The following is a 23,455-nucleotide window of genomic DNA, read 5'->3' as shown; positions in this document are numbered from 1 at the left end:
ACACATTTCCTTCAGCCCACATTCAGTGGCCAAATACTTGAGTTAGTTACATAGGTTCCTTAAGAATTTGCCCTGCTTCTCATGAGGTTGTCAATCCATGGGGCCTACCACTTCAGACTGCAACAATATTATCCACATAGAAAACCAGAGAATGTTTTAGATCAAGTGTGGCAAAACTTTTGACCTTCCAGATGTTGCTGAACTACAACTCCCATCACCTGTGGTTATTGGCGATGCTTGTTGAGGCTGATGGGTGTTGTAGTGCAGCAAGACCTGGAGGGCTGAAGGTCCCTCACATCTGTTTCAGACCACCCTTTATTTGGTTCCATGAGACTTCCTCCATTTCACCAGGACATCGTTCCACATCACGTCTACATGTGTTATGCTCAGAACAAACAGGCAAAGATTGTTTATAGGCTGTATATTCATCTGTATTGTGTACATGCATCAAACATGCATTTTCCAGCCACAGACATTACATACAACCTGAATAAGATCTGCAGACTAACTGAAGCAACTGATGAAATAAAAGAAGAACTTAGACTACAAGCTGCTTACCTCTCTCCCCCACCAAAATTAGCTTCCGCTAATGAAGAAAAGCCCAGACTACACAGTTATTCTGAATATGTTGGGAGTGGCAATATTTTAGACCTGATCTGAACTACCAAATGAGGTATTTGTTTCAGGGTGTATTTACGTCTCCAATGTATCTATGTTCCTACCTGCTTTTTCATGCCTCCTCCCTCCCCGTGATCAGTGTTTTTAAATGCTCACTTTCCATGTGAAAGAAGTCACGGTCCAATTTGCATAGTCCCAGCAATGTTTTAGGCATTTAGTGCTACAACCTTGGTGGGCTGACTTACGATTCTATCTGCATCGCTAAGAAGTTAGCAAGATGTATTAAAGTGTGTGGTGTGCACAGCATTAGACAATGACAGTTTTGGGGTATAATTGCTTTAATGTGGGCAATTAAGACTAAGTGCATGCGGTTTTACTGTCTGCCCTACATTCCTCTGAATGATTGCAATGATCGATACACATGATTTGTAAGTCGCTTCCTATTGATCGAATGGTAAAATGTTTGACCTTCCTCTGAGGAAGTAATTTGCTAAATTATGATGCTGTGTAAAGTCTTTCTCCGTTCAGAGGTGAGGGGTAATGGCTCATAGGACCAGGACAGGGAGAGCAGCATGTATGCATGTGAGAAACTTTTTTGCCTTTTGCCTGAAAGTAGATCTATGGCTGTAGAGACATTAGTGGCTTAAAACACAGTGAGGTCATTCCCAGCCCCATCATGTTTTAAGTTGCATTTGCACTTGTTGTGTACACCTAACGACAGGGCGTCTTCACTTCATTTGTCCTCCTGTGCCTGAAATCCCCAGCAAAAAATCTTGTTCAATGAAGCTGCAATCTGCATCTGTCTACTGAGCATGCTCAATGGCCGTCTCAAATGTACACACCTCAGCTTAACCACAGCTTACATTTTCAAATCGGATGGAAGCTGGTTTGAGGGGAAACACATCAAGCAGCAGCATTTCTCAAGAAACTACAGGATACATGTCAATTACGGCTAACTTCATGTGTAGCGGGCTTCAAATAGCAGTGGTGGGAGCGGCCTGGAGTCAGAGCGAATGGTAATGCGCACACAGCTTATGTGTGGTGGTTCTGCTGCCAGTCCATTAACCTTTTCGAAGTTGGTGGCTGGCCATTTGATGCGGCAACACTCAGTTCAAACTTGTACACCTCGTTTTTCTTCTTTGCATTCAATTAAAAGAGGTTTGCTCATCTCATTTATGCTCAATTATGCATCTGATGAACGCATCGGAAAGGCAATACTTCATGGAAATTTGTTGCTGTCAGCACCCATCCCCTGTACAGCAACCTCCCCACAGCTTGTTTTGGACTACATGTCCCATCATCCCTTGTCAGCACAGCTGTGATGGCTGGGGCTGCTGTGGTTCATAGTCCAAAACATCTAGAGAACACTATATTGCAGAAGGCTTCCTTATACATAAAGCTTCTCAAAGCCAAGCTCATGACTGGGCTTGGAAAACCAAGCTATTTACCTCCCACCACCCTAAAAAATAGGAAAATAGCTTGGTTTATAGTGAACTCAGTACTGATTCAAGTCTCCCCTTTAGTGCTCCTGGTGATATCATCAGGGGGAAAAACCCATGGAAGTTAAGAAAATATGGCTGCTGCCATGGTTCCATAAGAAAAACCATTTCCCCCCCATACAATGTCCTTGAAAGAGGCAGGACGTCATCACATCTTGCCATTTCCAGGGACATTTGCAGTCCTGTTTACACCCCAAGTGGCAACAACCATGCTTCTTAGCCACTCCAAGGAGCTAGTCCCTGTTAAGGAAACGGGAAGAAAGATTTTAAATCCTCAGGCCACCTCTTAACTGCCTATTTTTCATTATATCTGTGGCTTGTTGGAGAAACCATCAGTACATTAACTGTTGAAATGGGACAGAATGGATCCCTTTGCATCCAAAATAAGAGATGGACACAGACCAGGCTTCGAGTTGTCCATCCATCTCTAATAATTACCAGCTGCTGAGATTTGCATTTCCAAGACAGGAAATATGAAATTAGGCAACATCATGGATTTCTTATCCTCCCAAGAGACTTTGATCTACTCCCAGTATTAAAAAACTGGCAGTGATCTACCCATTGTCATTGGAGGGAGGAGGAGCGTGCATGGGGTGGGAGGGTGGATTGCCCAGGGTGGCTGAGCTTTTTTTAGGAGGGAAGTGCCCGGAGTTGTTGAGCTTTTGCGGGGAAGGATTGCACAGAGTTTTTTTTAGTTTTCCCCGCCCCGTAACTTTTTGTACACGATAAGGATCCCGCGATCTGCCAGGATCAGCAGGGATTTACCGGTAGATCGCAGTCTACTGGTTGGACATCCCTGCTGTAATATTTAATGCTTGAGCAATTTGAGTATTCTCTGTGTCATCACTTATGACACTTTGCTTAGAGGGGAAGGAATTTAAGATTCCAAAATGGCAGGATCCTGATGACAGTGAGTAAAGAGAGAGATGGAAAGAAAAGAGTGTTCTCATTGGGCAAAAAGAGACTACAAAATTAACAATCAAGTTGTTCTGCATTAGCTTTTACAAAGTTAAAAACTTATAATCCACCAGTTTCTTTGTTGCTATTCACTTTGTCTTTTACCAGCTTGTTAACTGCATCACTTTGATGAATATACACATGCATGAATACATTTATAAATGGCTATCACTCATTTGCAAGGCTTTGAAACATTGCTGAAAGTTTAAATGACGGGTAGCATTTATTCATGCTGCAGTATGCTGCTCAAAGTTTTGATACGGGATTAAAAATAATAATAAGAATGACATTTGGAGTTAAAATACGACATCTTTATTAAAGCCAGAACAAATTGCTTGGCATAGGTTCAAGACTCTTTTTTTGCATGCCCTTCAAGTCTTTGATGCTCCCCTGTTGTCTCCCAGGCTTGCAGTGGGAGGAGTCAAATCCTGTGGCAATGATGTAATTTCATAGAATCATAGAATCGGAAGGGGCTCCAAGGGCCATCTAGTCCAACCCTCTGCAACATACTTCTGCAAGTCAAGTGGGATTGGGGAGAAATTCAGTTTGCATTCAAAGGGAAACCTGGCTAATTTGCACCAATTGAAACACTTCTTTGAAGTTTGGACAACTCCGAATTTTGAAGTGCAGTTTTACAGTAATGTAAAGTGTACAAAAATGCCTGTACTAGGGTAAAGTATGCAGAAAAATGCATATACTAGTGAACATAAGATACAAAATGCATTATTTTAGGGAAAACAGCTTGTAAAAATGTGCATATTGTGATAAATCTGCCCTAAAATGCTGATGAATTTTCACGAAGACTTTGAAATAGCCACCCCAAATTGATGTTGTGATGTAGAGAACTGAATTTAAGATAGGGAAAAAAATAGAAACTGAGCAAAACCAAAGTCAACAGGTTCACCTATTCCTATCCCTCAGCCATGCAACTGTGTTTTCAGGATCCGCATGACTCAGTCATCAAAACGCTAACCCATATTCCACCTCGCCCAATTTAATTCAGGTTGACTCTTTCTTTCTGCCAATAACCCAGCCTCCATTCCAGCACTGATGAGACCCCTATCTGCCTAGCAAGATTGACACATTCTGTACCTTCAGACTATGCCCTGAGAATGATGCAGTCCTTTTAAAACCGACATTGAACTACACTAGCGCTTGGCACCAACTGCACTATACATTTGAAACACGCCCCTTGAAACTGTCAGGGCTTCCCCAAAGATTCCTGAGATATAAAGTCGGTTGAGAGAGGTGAGAGTTGTTTGGAGACCCGCATTCCCATTCACAGAGCTACAATTCTCAGAGTTCCATGGGAAGTGATTGCTAAACCATTCTGAGAATTGTAGCTCTGCCAGGGGAATGGAAGTCTCCTAACAACTCTTAGCACTCTTAACAAACTACAGCTCTCAGGATTCTTTGCGGGAAGCCAAGAGTGCTTAAAGTAGCATGATACTTCTTTAAACGTATAGTGCAGATGAAGCCTATGTGTATGTGGGGGTGATCACTGCTCATGCATCTGAAGGAGACTCATGCCTATAACAAGCCTTGCCACAATAAATCTGTTGGGTTTTCACACATGCCTATTTTGTGTTTGTTGTTGCCGCTCTTGCTGCTGCAGCAACACTTGTGAAGGATACACAGCTGCCACACAAAATGGCAGCCCTACACTGTCTCCTCCTCTCCTGTTCCCTGCAATGTGTGCTATCCATGCAGTGACATCACTGCTTGGCAACACTCTTTGCCAGTGCAAAGGGCAGCCAATGAAGTTGACTGAGGGCAGGGAAACTTGGGATGTGACAACATCGTGAGTCTGGGGAAGTGAGGAGGAGAAAGGGATGTGGGTCTGCTGCTTCCAGCAGTAGCCATGAGACCCCCATAATGTCAAGCTCTGGTCTGACACAACTGCTTTTTTAAAAAGCTTGCTTCTCCTGCTAACAGTCAACTCAATAATGACCGACACATATCACCCGAAGATATGTCATTTCATCTCTGCGGGTGACATCTCAGTTGATCAAACAGTTGTCAAGTTGTTTGCCGTTTTGATGGCTATTAAACATCCCTTCCACAGCTAAATGAGTACACTTGCTAGCAACCCTCCAGCTATTCATAAAGAGATATTATGTTGGTGAAACAAGACCTGGCTGAACATTGCCTGCTCCTGAGGGCTAAAAGGGACTTAAAAGAAAACCCTTCCATAATATTTTGCAAGGGATTCCCCCACTCTCTTTCTCCCCCTGCTCACTCCCCACATACAGACTTTGAGCCCAAAGGCAAAATAACTTTGCCATTATCTCCCTTGGAACATGCACTAACTCACCACTATTTCTGCAGGGCTGAGCTGTTCGTGTCAGTGGAGTCATCCGGGTGAGCTGGAGAATATCAGAGAGGGTCGCCACTCCTGTTTGCCTGCAACAGAGCCATGTCAAAAGCTTCTCAGTAATCAACAGAGCTTAAAGAAAGTCTCCGATTAGGCTTTCCTTTCATCTTTCTCTCTCCCCTTCCCCTCCCCACTGGTGTTAGCAATCAGCCCTCCAACTCTTCCGCTCTCTTAACAAATTTTGATTTATCTTTTAATCAGGGGATAGGCTGTGCCATTTTTTTTTTTACTGCAGCAGAAGTTATTCTTGGATGCAAGAGTTTCAGTATTGCCATAGTGGTCGATTAGCCCAGGAGTGAGTGCTACAGAAGGTATTGCTTCTGAGCGCGTGTAAAATAATGCCACACCAAAACTTGTCCTCCTATTTCTCAGCAGTTTCCTTCCCCCACAAAAGAGCTTTATATAATTTGCCTCATTTGTAGGGCATTGAAAATTGATTCAGAATGAGATTGAGCATCCCTTCTCATTGCAAGGTGGTCAAGATTGGTGCCTGTGTTTCTCTTTCCATTGAACATTTCTCCAGCACTAGGCCCTCTCCCCATCTGTCCATGCTTCCTGATCAGAAGAAGCCCCTTGGGAGACACCACCTCCCCTGCGATTTAATCAAAGTTCAGAAAACTGGAAAGTTATCTACCCAATGCCTGTGACTGGTAAGCCCACTTATTTTGTTTTTAAGGAAAGTCCTCCCTTTTACCTTAAAAACAAAATCTTTCCACTCTTGCTTCTGGAAGAGAAAAAAGAGTTCACATGCATGCACAAACCCATGCAGAAGCCAAGGAACAGCTATCAACATCATGGTGGGCAGCTTCTTTGCCTTTCTGTGCACTTTCTGAGTGCCAAAGCATCCCCCCCCCCCAAAAAAAAATATCAAGCAAAGAAATCTGTGCTCATCCAGCTCAGCCCTAAAATCCATGATCACTGAAAAATTAAACTTCTGTCCAATGCCATTCTAGTTCAGACTCAGGTCTTTTGGCAAAGCTGTATTTGGAAACCTACAAGACCCACTCCAGAAGAATGCCCAGGGCATCTCTGCACGTTCCAAAGAGCCAGTAGTGACTACAGTGTTGGACATAGACTTAGAGTAATCCAGGTTCAAATTCCTGCTCAGCCATGATGCTCACTAAGCAACGTTGGGCCAGTCCACAGAAAAGTCCACAGTTCTCATGATAAAAGGGCTCAATAACAAGAGGTTATGGAACAGTTATTTATCTGTCTACCACCTTCCACAGACATGTATCAAGGTGATGTACAAAATCCAATAAAAGTGGCTACCCCTCCTGTTAAAAACAACCCACCCACCCATCGCACCCACATCATCAGATAAAATTTTAAAAAATACAAAAGAGACACCCATGTTAGAGATCTATCCATCCAGCTTGTAAAAGAAAACAAAATTCTTTCAGTTGTTTCCGGAAGTTAAAGATAGTAGACAACTGTTATATCTCTAGAGAAATGCAATTCCACAGAACAGGGGTAGTCACACAAAAAGCCCTGCTCTGAGTTCCTGTGGAGTCTGTTTCTGATGTATTTGGAACTTGATGGAGAAGTGCTCCCACAGACCACAATGGCCTACCTGGTATATATGTCGCCTGGGCCTGACCTGCATAAGGTCTTTTATGTTAGTACCAGTCACCATACCCTCCAACATTTCTCTAATGAAAATGGGGATATCCTAAGGAAAACTGAGACATTCCAGGATCAAATCAGAAACCGGGACAGCTTCTCTAAATTGGGGATATCCTTGGAAAATAGGGACACTTGGAGGGTCTGCAGTTACATGCATGATCATGTAGCCATCCCCACTGACATAATGAAGGCTTTATTAGTAAAAATATATGCAATGAATTGGGTTGAAAAGACAACAGGGAATCAGCACAGGCTCAGATACATTGGTGTAATGTGCTCCTGGAGATTCACACCTGTAAGGAGAAGAATTGTGTCCTTAGAAGATTCCAAATGGTCTTGAAAGGTGACCATGTGTAGCACGCATTGCAACAAGTCAGCATGAGGCAGAGAAAGCACAAATTAGTGCTGTGTGTCCCTTGGTCACTGCAAAAGTAAGGTAAGCCCAACAGAAACGCTGCACCCCACCCAAGTGAATCTTCACCAACATTTTCTCTCTTATTTCCCAATGTTTAAATCAGTTTCTTTTCTCATTAACTGATGGAGAATGGTTAAAAAATAAAATAAAATGCAGGATGTTTTTTGTTTTTGTTTTTTTGGTACAGCACTAGCATGAATGGCAGTTGCAAGGTCATCATGACAGCTAATAATTTTCCAATCTCTGACACTAGCTTCCTGTTTGGCTTTGAGACATCTCCTTAATCCTTCTTTATCACAGTTGTCCTGATAACAACTTTCTTGCCTCTTGAGAGTGCTTTGAAGATTTATTGGGTACTGGTCTGATAGTGCTTTGAAGGCAAGAGCTCTATACACAAACTCTGGGGCTGGATCTGTAATCTGAAGGAACGCTTCTAAAAGGAAAACCTATTTTCCCCAGCAATGCAACTGGTAAAAAAAAATCAATAAATATATTAACATTCAAATGCTGCTTTGTTCTATTTCCATTAAACTTAAAGCTCAGCTCAATAGCTGAATTCACACCATATAATTAAAAGGTGGTACAGTGGTCTAAACCACTGAGTCTGGGGCTTGCTGATCAGAAGGTCAGTGGTTTGAATCCCCGCGATGGGGTGAACTCTCATTGCTCGGTCCCAGCTCCTGCCAATCTAGCAGTTTGAAAGCACACCAGTGCAAGTAGATAAATAGGTAACACTGTGGCCGGAAGGTAAATGGCATTTCCGTGTGCTGCTCTGGTTTTGCCAGAAGCGGCTTAGTCATGCTAGCCACATGACCCGGAAAAACTGTCTGCAGGCAAACGTCAGCTCCCTTGGCCAGTAAAGCGAGATGAGCGCCACAACCCCAGAGTTGTTCGCAACTGGACTCAACTGTCAGGGTTCCCTTTACCTTTTATTAAAGCACAATGATATCACTTTGAACAATCATAGCTTTCCCCAAAGAATTCTGGGAGCTGTAGTTTGTTAAGGGTGTTGACAGCTTTTAGGGGACCCCTATTTCCCTCCCAGAGCTATAGTTCCCTGGGAAGTGGGAATGAATGTCAAACTACTCCTAAGAACTGTAGCTCTAGAAGAGAAATATGGGGTCTCCTAAAAATCTTCAGCAACTACAGTTCCCAGAATTCCTTGGTGATAGGAATGCAGCCTTAATAACTGAGAACCTTAGGACCAGTTTTAGAATGTATGCAAGTAATGACTGCAGTGTGGGGGGAACTTGAAGGTGATTCATCATAGATCAAAACATCATAGGGAGCACTCTTGTATCTTCTCATATCACATCAAGTACCAGTCATCAAGGATTGTGAAATCAAGTGATCCAGGTGTACTTGTTAACTGATCCTTGATAAGTCTACAGTACACGTTTGAAAAGTAGTGTGTGCTTGGGTTGGCATAAAACCAGTGATTACTTTAGTAGCGCTTCCCCACGTCCAGCAATGAAACTGTTTGACAGGAGATTCAGGACAGACAAGCACTTCCTCTTACATCATTTAACTGATTTGTGGAACTTATTTCTACAACATGTGATAGCCTTTAGTTCAGACCAGGGTTGGGGAACCTGTACTTCTCCAGAGGTAACTGGACTATCAGCCACAGCTACCATGTGGGTGATGGGAGTTGTAGTTCAACAACCCTGGCTTAAATGACTTTAAGGAAGACAGTTAAATTCATGAAAGCCAACTGATGACTACAAGTCATGATGGTACTATGCAACCACCACAGTCATCATCCCACTGCAACATTTCTGTGAGCAAGGCCTAGTGTCCAGGCTGATTGCACATTCAGCCTCAATTATGAAGTAGTGATGAGAGGATTTCCTTCATTTTATTATTCTGTTCTTCCTCTGGTTCATTATGAGCTATGTTCCACTCTTCCTGAATTCCAGTTTAACCAGGAGAATATGTAAAACCAGTTTAAGAGTTGGAACATATGTATGGTGCTGCAGCATCTAGTTGCTTCAGTTAAACTCTTGCATCTTTTCTCTCTGCATCTCTGCCGGGTACCTTGTCAGCTCTGTATGCTTATATTTGGACATCGTTGAACTCTAACTACTGTTTTGAGAACAGAAGAAGATCCAAAGAAAGGTGGTTTTAAAACCTGTATACATAGACATCAGCACTGACGTTGAAATTACATGCTATATTCTTAGGTGTTATTTACTTCCCTTTTGGGAAAACTCCATGCAAAACTTCTTTCATGTTCCTGAAATAAAAGCTTCTTAACTCTATACTTAACCTGTCCAAAATGGAATGGTGACTTCTACAAAGGCCAGGAAAGGTTCTAATCTATAATTTGCAGGAAGTAAGGCTGGTTCCGTGTTGTGCTTTGCAAGAAACTTCATTACTCCACTGCATTCAGAAGCTGCCCTTTATGTCAGAAATACTTGTGTTGGAACATAAATAAATCTGATCTACATCTGATCTACATTAAAAAAAATCTTTTTTTTTAAAAAAAGGTCTTCCATGGTATATGAAAAAGATCTTTCCTACCTTCCTCTTCTACAGTGCCTGAAATATTGAAGAGTAATTGGCAACCAAGACTGCAATCCTAATGCCTACTTAGTTGAGAGTAAGTGTCATTAAACTCAAAGGGGCTTACTTCTGAGTAAACACTTGTAGGACTGCCTGATTAAGCTGGTTCCCAAATGTGATGTTCACTTGCAGTGGTGGCTAGTGTCCACTGGGACTGGTGGAAAGGAAGGCAAAGAAGTCCACAGTATATGCAGCCTGAGCCATTCATGGGCGGAGCCAACTAATTTTAGCTTTGTCCAGGGGTCTGCAACCTGCGGCTCCGGAGCCGCATGTGGCTCTTTTACACCTTTGCCGCGGCTCCGGGGCGGATACTAGCGAGGGGAGGAGGCGCATTGTGCGCCCCGACACTCGCCACTGTGGTGGGTGCTGTACTGGCTGTGAAGTCGCATGGGGGCGGTGCGTGCGTTAGTCACGCACCGTCCCGACGTCACCTTCCCGCCCGCTGTCAGATCGCGGCTCCGGAGATATATTTGTTTTAAATGTGACAATGGTTTTGCGGCTCCCAGTTTTTCCCCCCTTCAGAAACGGGTCCAAGTGGCTCTTTTTGTCTTAAAGGTTGCAGACCCCTGGCTTTGTCCCTATCCTTCTCCTTGCTGAGGTCTACAAGAGCAACACTGAGATTGATGAGGAAGCTAACAGCCAGTGCCATTGCCTGAACTGGATGTAAGTAAGAAGGAAGTCAGGTGGGGGCTGGCTGGGAGCAGACTGTGGTTGCTGGGGATGTAGAGCTCCATTTGCCTTTATGGACCAAGCTCCAGCTTATATTTAACTATTGTACTTTATATGATGGCTGTCTACTGAATACTTTATCTTGGAAAGTATTGCCTTTGTGGTGACATCAGATGACAGAAAAGCCCTAGTTGCAGTGGTAGAGCTGTAATGGTTCAGTCACACAGATGCAGTTAATAAGAGCATAAGAAAAGCCCTGCTGGACTAGACCAGTAGGTCTGTCTAGTCCACCATGTTGTTCCCAGATGCCTCTTGGAAGCCCATGAGCAGAACACATCATGACGCTATTGTGACCAGATGTTAAGAGCTACTGGGGATAGAGCAGGTGCGGGGAACCTTTGGACCTCCAGATGTTGCTGAACTACAGCTCCCATCATCCCTGGGGATGCTTATTGGAGATGATGGGAGTTATAGTTCAGCAACATCTAGAGGCCCAAAGGCTTCCCCATGCCTGTAATAGCTCGAGGGACCCTTAGTACATGACTGCTTCATGCAAACTGAACTGAGCCACCTGAACTTCCATTTGGAATGTCTTCCTGCACGGTAAATTGTCCTCAGATCCATACTAGCCTTGTACACTTACCCTATACAATGGGTCCTCCTAGACAGGAGACACTATCAAAAGACCTCATGTTTAGACTGGGACTTGGCTTATGTAGCAGTGATCTTTTGGGCTCTGATGCCTTTCTGTATTCTTCTGGATCACTGGACTCTTAGAAGCTCTCTATGGTGATTCACAAAGGCATACAAGATTCTAATGAAAGCTTGCTTAGGGAACCCCAGGTTTCATTTTAAAAGAGATGATGCTTCTAGCTTTCAAGGGACAATGTTTGCTTATATGAAAGGACATCCTGATGAACCCATTTCACAAACAATACATTCTTAATACTTTACAGCAGAATGGTTTCCAACCTGCTCAACAGAGTTTCCTTGGCAAGAGGGCTGCACATGGCTGAAGGACATTACTGACCTTCCAAAGTGCATTTTAAGGGCATAGTTTAATTGCACAGAGTGATGGCTTGGACCCGGCACACCACATGGACTGGAAAAATGCTCTTTTAGAACATGTCCCAGAAACTACTGCTGCACATTGTAGAGATAACTCATAAATGCACTCTCCAGATACTCTTGAATTCCAGCTCCCGCCAACCTTGACCACTGACCATGCAGACTGACGGAAGTTGAATTCTAATACATGGAGGGACCATTACGGTTACTCCTGTTGTAGAGTATTCTGGAGCACACACTTAATTTGTATGTGGTATTTAGCCAAGTCTATTATAACTATTTGGTCACCACCTAGAGTTGGGATGGGTAACTTGTAACCTTGTAGACTTTGGTGGACTACAACTTCCATCATTTTAGCTGGCCATTCTGGCTGAGACTGATGGAAGCTGGAGTTCAACAAGACTGGGAAGCTACAGCTTCTGTAGCCCTAATCTAGATTATGCAACACACAGGGCAATGCACAGTCAACAGCAGTTTTGCAGACAACAAAGCAAAGCAAAGACTGGGAAGCTACAACTTCTGTAGCCCTGATCTAGATTATGCAACACATAGGGCAAAGCACAGTCAACAGCAGTTTTGCAGACAACAAAGCAATGCATAAAGGGTTCCTCCAGAGTGAAGCAGTTGAAAACTATTGCTTCATGTTCAGGGAATTTTTTTCTTTTGTATTGGGATCTGCAATAGGGAGCCAAACAGTTTAATTAGGGGAGAAAAGCACATTTTTTGTCAAGCAACCAGAGCCATTTTCAGATAGTTTTGCACTTGAACATGGCGACCTTTGGCTCCATAAGGCTGTTGTGTAAATGCAACATTTGTTGCCTATTATAAACAGGGATGCTCAAGTGGTGAAGTAGGCACTCTGGAACATTTCACAGATAACACTCTTTTTTTCTGAAGAAAAAAAAAAATCCCTCTCTGATCTGTTAATCATGCATCACAAATTGGTCTGGAAATTGTCTACCTAGATATTGGCTGAAGGCATCCAGTACTCTTTCCCCCCTCTTTTTAATGGCAAACACATTTCAGGAGAGCTTTGGCAGGGGCTTTAAAAAGCAAACACTATTTTACTTGGAAAATATTAATAACCTTTATGACACCTGCCTTTTGATCTTAAGAGAATCATTAGACAGCTTCCACGGCTGAAGCCTTTGCGGTGCCTTCTGAGCAACAAAAGAGATTAATAGATGATCAGAGAGTTTCTTCAGCTCAGCTAGCTGAGCAGCGGATAAGGATGGAAAGAGGCTACAGGTGTTTCTCAGGGCTTTTGAATACACCGATGGAAAAGCTTCCTCCGGCCTTCCACACACTTGCTTTCGGCACATGTCAAGACTTGCACCTGCAGCACCTCTTGAATTTTGACCTAAAAGGCAGCAGATTCAACTCATGTACTGTAAGAACCCTGCTGGATCAGATAAAAGGCCTAGCTAATGTACTTGCTTAGTTCTTTTCTTGTATTTGTATTCTATCTTTCTTCCATCATAAAACCCAAGACTGCATACAAGTGGTTCCTAGAGATGCACCCACCCTGGCACTGATCAGACCCAGACTTGATCAGCACTAGGAAGGTAGTGGCCTCATGTGCTTTCAAACCATGTCCTGGGACCTATTCTGTTTTCCACAATAGGCAATCAGATGCCTATCAAAAGCCCTAAGCAGAACATGAATATGAACGTATGAGCACAAGAAGAGCCCTGCTGGATGGGTCAAAGACCCATCTAGTCCAGCATCCTGTTCTGACAGTAGCCAAGCCTGCAAGTAGGATCTTATAGCCACAGCATGCCACCCTCCTGCAAATGCAGGAGCTTCTGCTTTTTGCCCCCAGCACCTGACATTCAGTGGTATACCACCTCTGATCCATGACTAATAGCCACTATTGATCTTGTCCTCCAAAGCAACTGACCAACCAATGGAATGAGCTGTAGGAAAGACTCTGGCCAAAGGAAGGAAGGGAGACAACTCAATGTACCCTCTGTCTTTTCCCCAGTAGGTTACAACAGGTAAGATGATACACTTTGGCCTCTGCAAAAGCTTCCATCACAGACTTGCTTCCTGGTCTTGACTTGTATGGAAACTTGGGTCACATCTACACCATACATTAAAATATGTCTTCTTCTCAAATATCCCATGAACTTTAGCTTAATCCGCACAGAGCTACAGTTGCCAGCACCCTTATTAAACCAAAGTTCCCATAATTATTTGGGGGAAGCCATGTGCTTTAATGGTATGGTGTAGATGTGGCCTTGGTCCCACTTGCATTCCTTCTTGGCTTTGGCAGGGGCTGGGTCAACCAGAACCCAAGTTCCAAGTCTTTTGCACTCCCCTCCAAAGTCCCATGATGGATGCATCATTCTATCATTCTATTCCTCTTCTTTATCGTCTCTGGCATACCATTATTTGCTCACTGATATACGTCAAGGGTAGCCATTTTGGTGCCCTCCAGATGATGTTGCACTACAGATCACTTCAGCCCCAGCTGATATGGGCAATGGCCAGTGGAGAGCCATTACTTCTTAATGTAGACCAGCCTTTCTCAACCTGTGGGTCCCCTGATGTTGTTGAACTACAACTCCCATCACCCCTAGCTAACAAGGCCAGAGCTCAGGGATGATGGGAGTTGTAGTCCAACAACATCAGGGGACCCACAGGTTGAGAACCTCTGATGTAGACAACCCTGAGCTAGATGGACCAATGGTCTGATTCAATGTAAAACACCTTCCTATGTTTCTATATTCACCTAGATCAGGATTGACTACAACATGATTCTGGCCATTGAGTCAGATCCTTATTTCCCTTACCCCTCTGTGGATAAATTTGACTGGTGGGTGGGGCTCAATAACCTCAGCCAATGAGACATTTTGAAGCCCCCGCAACCAGTTGATTGCTGGGACTTCAAAGCAGGGCTCCCCTCACAGAAAGCTCTGCACTGTGCTTTGAAGTGCTACCAGTTGTTGGTGCTTCAAGAAGTCTCTTTTTTTGCCCAGTCATCTTTTTACCTGCCCACATCTGATGTCATTAGCAGACTACACTGACTAGCAGTGGCTCCCCAGGGTTTCAGAAGGGGGCATTCCAAGCCCTACCTAGAGATGCTGGGGATTGAACCTAGACTCTTCAGAATGCAAAGCTTATGTGCTGCCACTGAGCTATGGCCCTTCCCATTGCTTAAGGATAACACAGATTCCCTTTAATACTCTCCATGTTCTGAAAACTTGGCAGAACGCCATTTAACACCCCTCTCTAGTCAAACGGAAACACCAAGCAATAAATACAGAATTCTTAAATGGGAGGGAAAATGGTGGGATTAGATTTGGTTCTGCAGACTCCAAGCCCAATGATCTGCTACTAAGCTACAGACGAGTTGTTCCAGCTGCTCAGACCGGTGCGTCTCCTTATTCCCTCCTGTGATTCTACACATGCAACACTTTGTCTTGTTGTCACACATAAAGAGGGGGAATCGCTCAGGGAATTGGATTGAAGCCACATGTTAAATTGCTTGTGCAGCTTCTGTTATTGGGGCATCAGGCCTTGCCTGCTTCCTGTGATGGGGACATCTCAATCCAATCAGACATGTTCTTCATGATAGAGGTTTCAATCCAATTCAAAAGAAGAAGGAGGTGGTGGGGTGGGGGGTGGGGGAAGAGAAGAGAATGAATGAGAAGACAGATTTCATATATTTTCCCCATTTGCCTTTGTCACAAGTTCAACTGTTTCCCTTAAACACTCCCATCCCCTTCAAGACATTTCCTGCAGAAGAACATTGTGTTATTCAGACACAGGAGCATGGGAAGTTGTCTTCTACTTAGTCAGACCATTGGCCTATCTGTTCAGCATTGTCTACACCAGGCATGTCCAAAGTCCATTTCGGGAGTCTAATCCGGCCCGCTGGTCAGTTTAATCTGGCCTCTGTGGCAGTTCATTTCCTGGGGTAAAATCCTAAAAAACCCTCAACAACTTCAATCCTAAAAAAGGCTAACAACTTTGGTCGGTCCTTTGGTCAGCCCTCACGGACTTTCACTTCATCAAATCTGGCCCTCTTTGGAAAAAGTTTGGACATCACTGGTCTACACAATGGGTAGAGTTTCAGACAAAGGGCCACATTTCTTCATAGGCAACCTTCCAGGGGCCACATGCCAGTGGAAGGTGGAGAAAGAAGCAATATCAAAAGTGGGTGGAACAATTATTATTATTCATTTCATTTTAATACCACTTTATGTTTTAAAGAAAAAAAAATCTCAAATCAGTTTACAATATATTAAAAGATCAAATGAAACAAAGAAGAATGAGGAAGAACAAAGAATGTGGAAAGTCAACTACAAAGTATATATTCAAAGAAAAATAATTAACATAAAAGAAAAACATTACCTTCAAGATCTCAAAACAGAACATTACGAAGGAGGTCGGTCAACTACAGAATGCACATTTAATGCAGCAAAGTTGACTAAAGCAATACCTTAAACATTTCAAAAGAAAACATGACTAAAGGAAGTCAAATATAAAGTGCACCTTTATAATAGCATAATCAACAAGAGAATAAACATTATCATAAGCATAGAGCATATCTGCTACAGTTGCTGCCAATCCTGCCAATGGTGATTCATGGTGATTGGCAGCTGTGGAAGCTCAGGCTCAATGACCTGGGTCTGTACTAAATGACAGCCAGGGTGGTCTCTGGCCTCTTCAGCAGCCTCAGCTTTGGGTAGCTGGAGTCAGACAGGGTCCTGTCCTCCCTGGGAAGGTGGAAAAAGGCCTCCAAGGCAGGGAGCAGGTCTTCTAGGACCTTTCTTAATGGATGCATTTATTCATCTATCACATTATTATCTTTCCTCCAAGGAGCTCTAGGTGGCATAAATATGTCTCCTTCTCATTTCTGTCCTCACAACAACCCTGTGAGGTAGGTTAGGCTGTGAGGAAGTGTCTGGTCCACGGGGATTTGAACCCTGGTCTCACAAGTTCTAGTCCACAACTCTAACCACTATATCACTATTCTGGCTCTCTTGTTGATGTTGGTTCTTCACCCTCACTAAAATATGAGACGGAACCCTTAATTTTAGGTTTTCCCCTCATGACTTTGATAAATGAGGTTTCAGGGCACATTCAGCTGTATCCAGTGGGGGTTCTACTCTGAGTAGACCCATTGAAATTTATGGATATGAACTAACTTGTATCTCTTCATTTCAGTGGGTTTACTCCAAGCAGAACTTAGTTGGTTGCAACACCTTGCCCTTCCTCTTTTAAGACACATCACACAACTTCTTACATTAATATAGGTTTTTATATGGTGATGATCAGAACTTTGTTAAAGAAAAGAAAGTGTGGGGAAGGTATGCAACAAACACCTGCCCCTGTAGATTTTTTTTAAAAAAAATGATTATTTTTACCTTGGAATGAGGTCCGTTTGGTGGATTTCAATTCAGGAAGAACAAGAGCCTCAGCTGGATCTATGGACTGTTTCATGTAAGAGTCCATCAATATTTCATACTATTATTGTCTCTGCCTCCTCTTAGTTTCCTTGTTATCTTGCACAATGAGGAGGGCAGGGAGCTGCAATAAGATACATCAGTGGGAGAGTGTGAAGCGATGCTTCAGTAGCAGGGCGTTAGGCTTCTGATGCCAACAAGCCTCTCGACCTTGACCTCCTTTAAGTGTGTCCTCCCTTGGAGCCGTATAATTAGAATATAGATCTTTCTTCTTGCTGTACTGTGAATAAGGGGGACAGCTTGAAAATGAAACTGGCATAAGAACGAACAGGGAGGGGTGAAATTGCAAATTTCAGTTTCTCTCTGCTTCTCAGTTTTTCCAGTTTTGAGTTAAGCCAGCATAATTCTGCACAAATTTGCATTTTTTTTTAAAAAAGGAACTGTACACTCACAAGACTCTAGCAACAATTTAGTGCACATTTATTTTAATATACACCTCTAATAAACATATTTCTGCAAGCGGTTTTCCTTATATTACACACATTTTGTATGTTATTTGCACTTTTAGCCACTTTCCCACATGCTCCTTTCATTTTTCTCTCCATTGCTAAATTAGACCAGTGACCCATCCAATCCAGTATCCTGTATGCATGGTGGCCAAACAGATGCCCACAAAAAAGGACATCAGTGCAACAGCAATATTTCCACTTGCGATCCTCAGAAAATGGTCTTCAAAGGCAAATACTCTCAAACACTGGAGGCAGTACGTATATACAGCCATCATGGTTAGTAGTTGCTTATTTGAATAAAGAGGATATCATTCTTAAATAAGATTCAGGACACTCTCAAGTTCATCGTCACAGATTCCAGGGAGGTGTGCAACAACAAAACACAATGTAATAAAACATCACATCAACACCACACATTCTTCATAGTAAGATAACTGAGAAGCAACATAGCTACAAAGTTATAAAGCAGGCAGAGACAGTAAAGCAAGTCTATTTTAGATTCCTAAGGGAGGGTGTTCCAGAATTGGGGTGCCACCACAGAAGAGGCCCAACAAAAAAAATCAGATCTTTTATTACCAAAGTATCAGAATATTTTCCAATCCCGACAATCTCACACTGACCTATTTAAGGTTCACCCTAGTTAAAATTTACCACTTTAGCATTAAAAACACATTAAAAGCTTCTAATAACACTCACTATATCAGTAGAGTAATAAGCCTTCCCAAACTGGCCACAGCCATGAGATGATTGACCCAGCCAGTAAATGGGTGCCCTTGGCTTTACCTCTGCACGTCAATCAATTACAGTCGTCAATCATGCCCAAGTACTGCCTGCCTAAGCAGGTCTTACTGCTTAATCATATAACTGTTGAGCTAATACCATTCATATTTCTGGCCTTAAAAAACTCCTCTAGGAATTCTCATCCATTATGGCATCAAAATTAATGAGATCTTAAAGTGTGCACTATATCACTTGCAACTTAATACTCTGCTAAATGGAAAACATCAAAATTGAGCATAATTTATCACTATTTACATTTGCTTGTTAATTAGCAGTTCTCATGAATGATCAAGTAATTGAGAATAAAGAATTTTCTTATTTTCCCAGACAAGTTTATGGATGGGAGTGGATGTTCCCGCCTAAGTGTTTACCTGAGAGCAAGTTTATGTATCAAACTTAAGGGAGCACTGAGCCCCAATCATTTGCAAAAATGTGTATATTAATCAAAACTACATACGAAACCACATGATGGGAGAAATTTGCACTAAATTGCTGCAGGAATGCAGAGAACTGAATCTGTGACTGGAAAAAAAAGGGAAAACACAGAGAAGCTAAGATTGACAGATTCATCCATCCCTAAACCCTATATTTACTTCTCAGTAGACACAGATTGGATTGCCCCATAAAAGACATAAATGATCCCCTCCCCAGTAAAGTGTGATGTATCTACGCACCTCAACAAAAGCAGAAGATAGGAAACAAACTGCATTAGCTCTAGAGACGACTTTATGAAAATACCAGAGAAGTGTGGTTTTGGAAGCAAATCTATATTGTTAGTCACTCAGTGAGAACGATGTAGACAAAACATTATTAATGCTAACTATGTCTGGATTGCACATTCAACCAAGATAGGAGTCAACATGTTTGGTAACATCAAAGGGAACCTGATACCTGAAAGTATAAGAAGATTAACGTTTACAGTGATCTGTAGGTTTGGCTGTTCCAGGGAGACTAACAGACACAGCCAGGAGGGACACTTAGTTATAAATTGGCATGGGAATCCTCTCATGTGCTTAACAAAATCTGGCACTGTATATAAACTCATATTTGAGGCCTTTTCTTTTAAAACCCCCTACTACAAGCCGCGGAGAAACGTGGTCTATAATGCTAAGAGACAAAACAGTGAAACGTGAGCTGTTAAGGCTTGCCTAAGTTAGACGGGTACACCCCACGGCATGAAAATGTGTCAGGGTTTCTGAAAGAGGGAAGGGGTGGGTGAGTGAAGGAAGCATATAGCCAGTGTTTGCCATTCCTTTCAAAAATAAAGTTTTCTGTGGGGGACTTTGAATAAGGAAACCACTTGAAGACTTCAGCTCCTGCAATGTGACTTTCAAGGATTTTCCAGGAGATTCTGCTATTGAGTGATTTAGGGCCCTTTTATGATGCATTCAGGAATATTTTGCACTCGTGATGGTATTGGGGTGGTTATACACAATCCTGCTTTCAAAACAATTTGTGGCTGCAAAAGTTTTGCAGTGAACATACCACTTCAGGGCATGTCCTGCTGCAATCCTGTCACTTTTTATACCAACAAATGTTCCAGGTTTTTCTTTGTGTCCTGCTTTCACTGTGCCATAGTTCAATAGCTCCCCTCCAGAAGGCAATAAGGCAGTAACATCAGAGAAGTATCTCAGAACAGCTAATAATGTGTGGACGGTCCAGTATAAATCCATCACTCATGCACTATCATTGCATCAATGATATGTTGCAGAAAATATATGCAAAAATCCCCCAGTCTGTAGCAGCCCTTACACAGCAATTCTGTAGACACTTTACACTGGAGTAAGCCCCATTGAATGGAATGGGGCTTTCTTCACAGTAAGATAGTGCCGTTATGACCTACCTAGCTGTAGCCCACAGCTAGTTACTTGATTGGTAGATTTCGGAATGATTTGCCATAGATTAGCAAGTATTTCTGATGCTAAATGGTCAAACAGTAGCAGCAACTATAGCTGTGCAAACACTATACCTTTAAAGCATATTTGAAGCACAATCTTTCCCCTTAATGAATTCCGTAGTTTGTTAAGAGTTGCTGGGCAAACTACAGCGCCCACAACACTTTGAGATAAAGGCTATGTTTCAAATGCATTTTAAAGGTACAGCACATCCAGACCTTAAATTATACTGCTGAAATTAAAAGCACTTGAGGCAAGGAGTGTGGGAGGAGGATCATGAACTTCATTCCAATCTGTTACTCTTGAACAGTGTTTGGCTTCAGGGCCTGGCTGTTGGATCCCATGATTCTAGTAAAAAACCCCAAAACAACACACCAAAACATGAAATCTGCCCACCCTTGCGATCAGACTTATCTCTAAGTAAACATAAATAGAATCAGGCATTAACATCTAAGGTGATTCAATAAAACCAAAATGCCTTTGGGATGTGCCCTGCACTCAGTAACTCCAAATAAATGGAAAAACACAGTGCCAAGTTTCCTCTCCCATCCCCCACTCACCTCCTTCTTGAGGAATGATATATAGATCTTTTTAAAAAGATCTATATAAGATGGAGCCAATCTGCTCCCACATGTTGCTACCTACCCAATTTGGCAACACCAAAGTATAAATTGACTATAACCTTGCTTTATGAACAGCTGCTGGAAATTACCACTCTGCTCAAAGATAATTGGCAATTAGTTAAACAACACTCATTAAACTCTTTTCTCCTGGCTCCGGCTGGTGCGAGTCAATCTTCCAAAATTTAAATTAAATAAAATGTTGTGCAAACTTGTTCCCGTATCTCTCTTGCTACCTGAAGCAACTCACTAGGAAAAGTATAATTTGCATTATCCTTTGAGGCAACAATGATGGAAGACTGCTAATATCTGGGTTCTTGGCCAAAGCTGGAAGACTTGCTAGTCACAAATGCAGCCATGTTAATGAGAGATAAGAAACAGTTTCACATGTTGAATAAGATGTCAAAGTTAATTGATCCTCTAAGAATCCCGTTGAGATAAGCTAGTATTGTATCTATTTAACACAGTGTTTTGCAAGGTTCCTATCCTCAAGGAACATTCTATATAAATTTATATGTCATATCTGAAAGGTCTGGCTATCAGCCCACTTGAACTCAGAGCATAGAGCAGGGATGGCAAAAACATGGCCCTCCATGTGTGGCTGGACTACAACTCCCATCATCCCTGTCCATTGACAATACTGGCTGGGACTGATGAGAGTTGTAGTCCAACAGCACATGGCAGACCACATTTTCCTCATCCCAATCTTACAGCTCAAGCAACACTTTTAGCCCTTTCCCCATAGGTGTAGGGAACCTTTGGCTTGCCATAATTACAGCTCCCCATCAGCCCTGGCAAGCATGGCCAATGTCCAGGGATGATGGGAGTTGTAGTTCAGCAATTTCTGAAGGGCCAAAGGTTCCCTATACCTGGTTTATCGCAATGTTATACAATCATTCTGCAAACAAATCGGAAGGGAATCACTCATAAAAATAGCTGATATTGTCTATCCTCCTTACAAACTTTGTGTGAAGAAATCAGGGATGAATGCTCAATACAGCTTGTCTAGAAATCCTGTAACATCAGTGAATTTGTGTGTATGTGAAAATACCTGGAAGATTTCCACTGAACAGAGTGAAACCTTTTTGACCATTGCATTGAGATCTGCCTTGTATGGAGACTGTAGCCCACTTCATATGTTGTGCCTGAAAAGGAAGTATCAAGCCATATATATGGTGCCTTCCTATTTTCCTTCATTGAATGGGGTAATTCCTACGATTTCATGAATGCAAGTAGAAGCCTCTGCATGGTTAGGAACCTTGCTTTATGAAGCAAACACAGGTAAATAGCTCCCCCACCCAAACCTTCCTAACTGAACATGGGATGATCAGGAACAGGAAAAGTGGAGTTGGTATGTATGTATTTTCAACAAAGGATGAAATTTCCTGATCTGATCTTCCCTTGAACTTTAACCAAAGCACAGGAAGTCCGGAAGACTACTTATCCATTGCCTAAGATTAAGATGGGTTTGCTGATTTTGTATGAAGGAAAGTCCTTCCTATTACACTTCTTAAAAAAAAAAAAAGATTCCCACATTGATTTCTTTTAAAAGTTTTCAAAATTTCTTTATTTCTTTATTTTGGCAATGTATATAACACTTAATTACATTGATCTCTATCTGCTGTTTGTGAAGGTCAGTAAAATGCAAATACAGGTCAACTATAAAATCAGAATTAAGTTAAAATTCCTTCTGGAATAATGAAAAAAATATATGGTTTTTAGTAGCTTCTGGAAGTTCAACAGGGAGGGGCTGCTGATCTGACATCAGCTGAATCTGGGCCCACAATATTCAATGCACAGCTCCTGATGGATATGAGCTTTGCTTCTGAGGCATGGGAGACTATCAAGGAAAATGACAAACAGCTGTCAGGTGCACAGTAGACAGTCTCCCCAGCTTCCTGTGCTTAGAGAAAAGCCCAGCCAAGGATAGCATTGTGTTTTCTGAAAAGGGAGATACCCTGCAAGGCACTAGAGTTCAGATCACCAGAGAGCTACTTTGCAGAGTGAAAGAAAAGACCCTTCACAAACACTTTATGGCCACCTCGGTCAGAAGGTAAGCACAACAAAACTCTGTATCCCACCTGTGAGAACATCCCCACTTTTTCCTCCCCTTTCATAACTTTTGGATGCATTCCTTTTCTCATTAGTTGATGGATGGTAAAAAAGAACAGCAAGACAAGTTTTCACCACCACATTATCTCTCACACTTGTACCAACATACATTTGAGGCTCCATGGTTGTATGGGGAAGGTGTGCCTCTCCAGATGTGGCTGGAATACAACTCCCACCCTCCCTGACTGTTTCACATACTGGATGGGTCTGATGGAAGTTGTAAGTACAACAACATCTGGAGGGCCACACGGTCTCCATCCCTGCTGTATCACTTGATTAGGGTTTCAAGTCATATTCCGCAACTGGCAATTGAACTCTTTCCTAGCCCTAGAAA

At 42.5% G+C, this 23,455-nt stretch overlaps 1 long non-coding RNA gene across 3 annotated transcripts in view; it reads right to left on the bottom strand.

Annotated features, from left to right (window-relative positions):
• Positions 1–3,076: 3,076 nt before the first annotated feature.
• Positions 3,077–23,455, bottom strand: part of LOC310711681 — a 187,454-nt gene continuing 167,075 nt past the window's right edge. For 2 of the 3 annotated variants that reach the window (XR_014528574.1, XR_014528576.1), the window contains exons 2-3: positions 5,389–5,477; positions 3,077–3,586 (exon numbers count right to left, since the gene is read on the bottom strand). This is a non-coding gene — a long non-coding RNA (uncharacterized lncRNA). Of the gene's footprint in view, positions 3,587–5,388; positions 5,478–17,166; positions 17,486–23,455 lie in introns of all 3 variants that reach the window. The other variant, XR_014528575.1, reaches the window with a different exon arrangement.

This window comes from Podarcis liolepis (genome assembly GCF_965112155.1).
Source record: "Podarcis liolepis genome assembly, chromosome: 7".
NCBI classification, from domain to species: Eukaryota; Metazoa; Chordata; class Lepidosauria; order Squamata; family Lacertidae; genus Podarcis; species Podarcis liolepis.
This window is presented reverse-complemented; position numbering and strand designations above follow the sequence as displayed.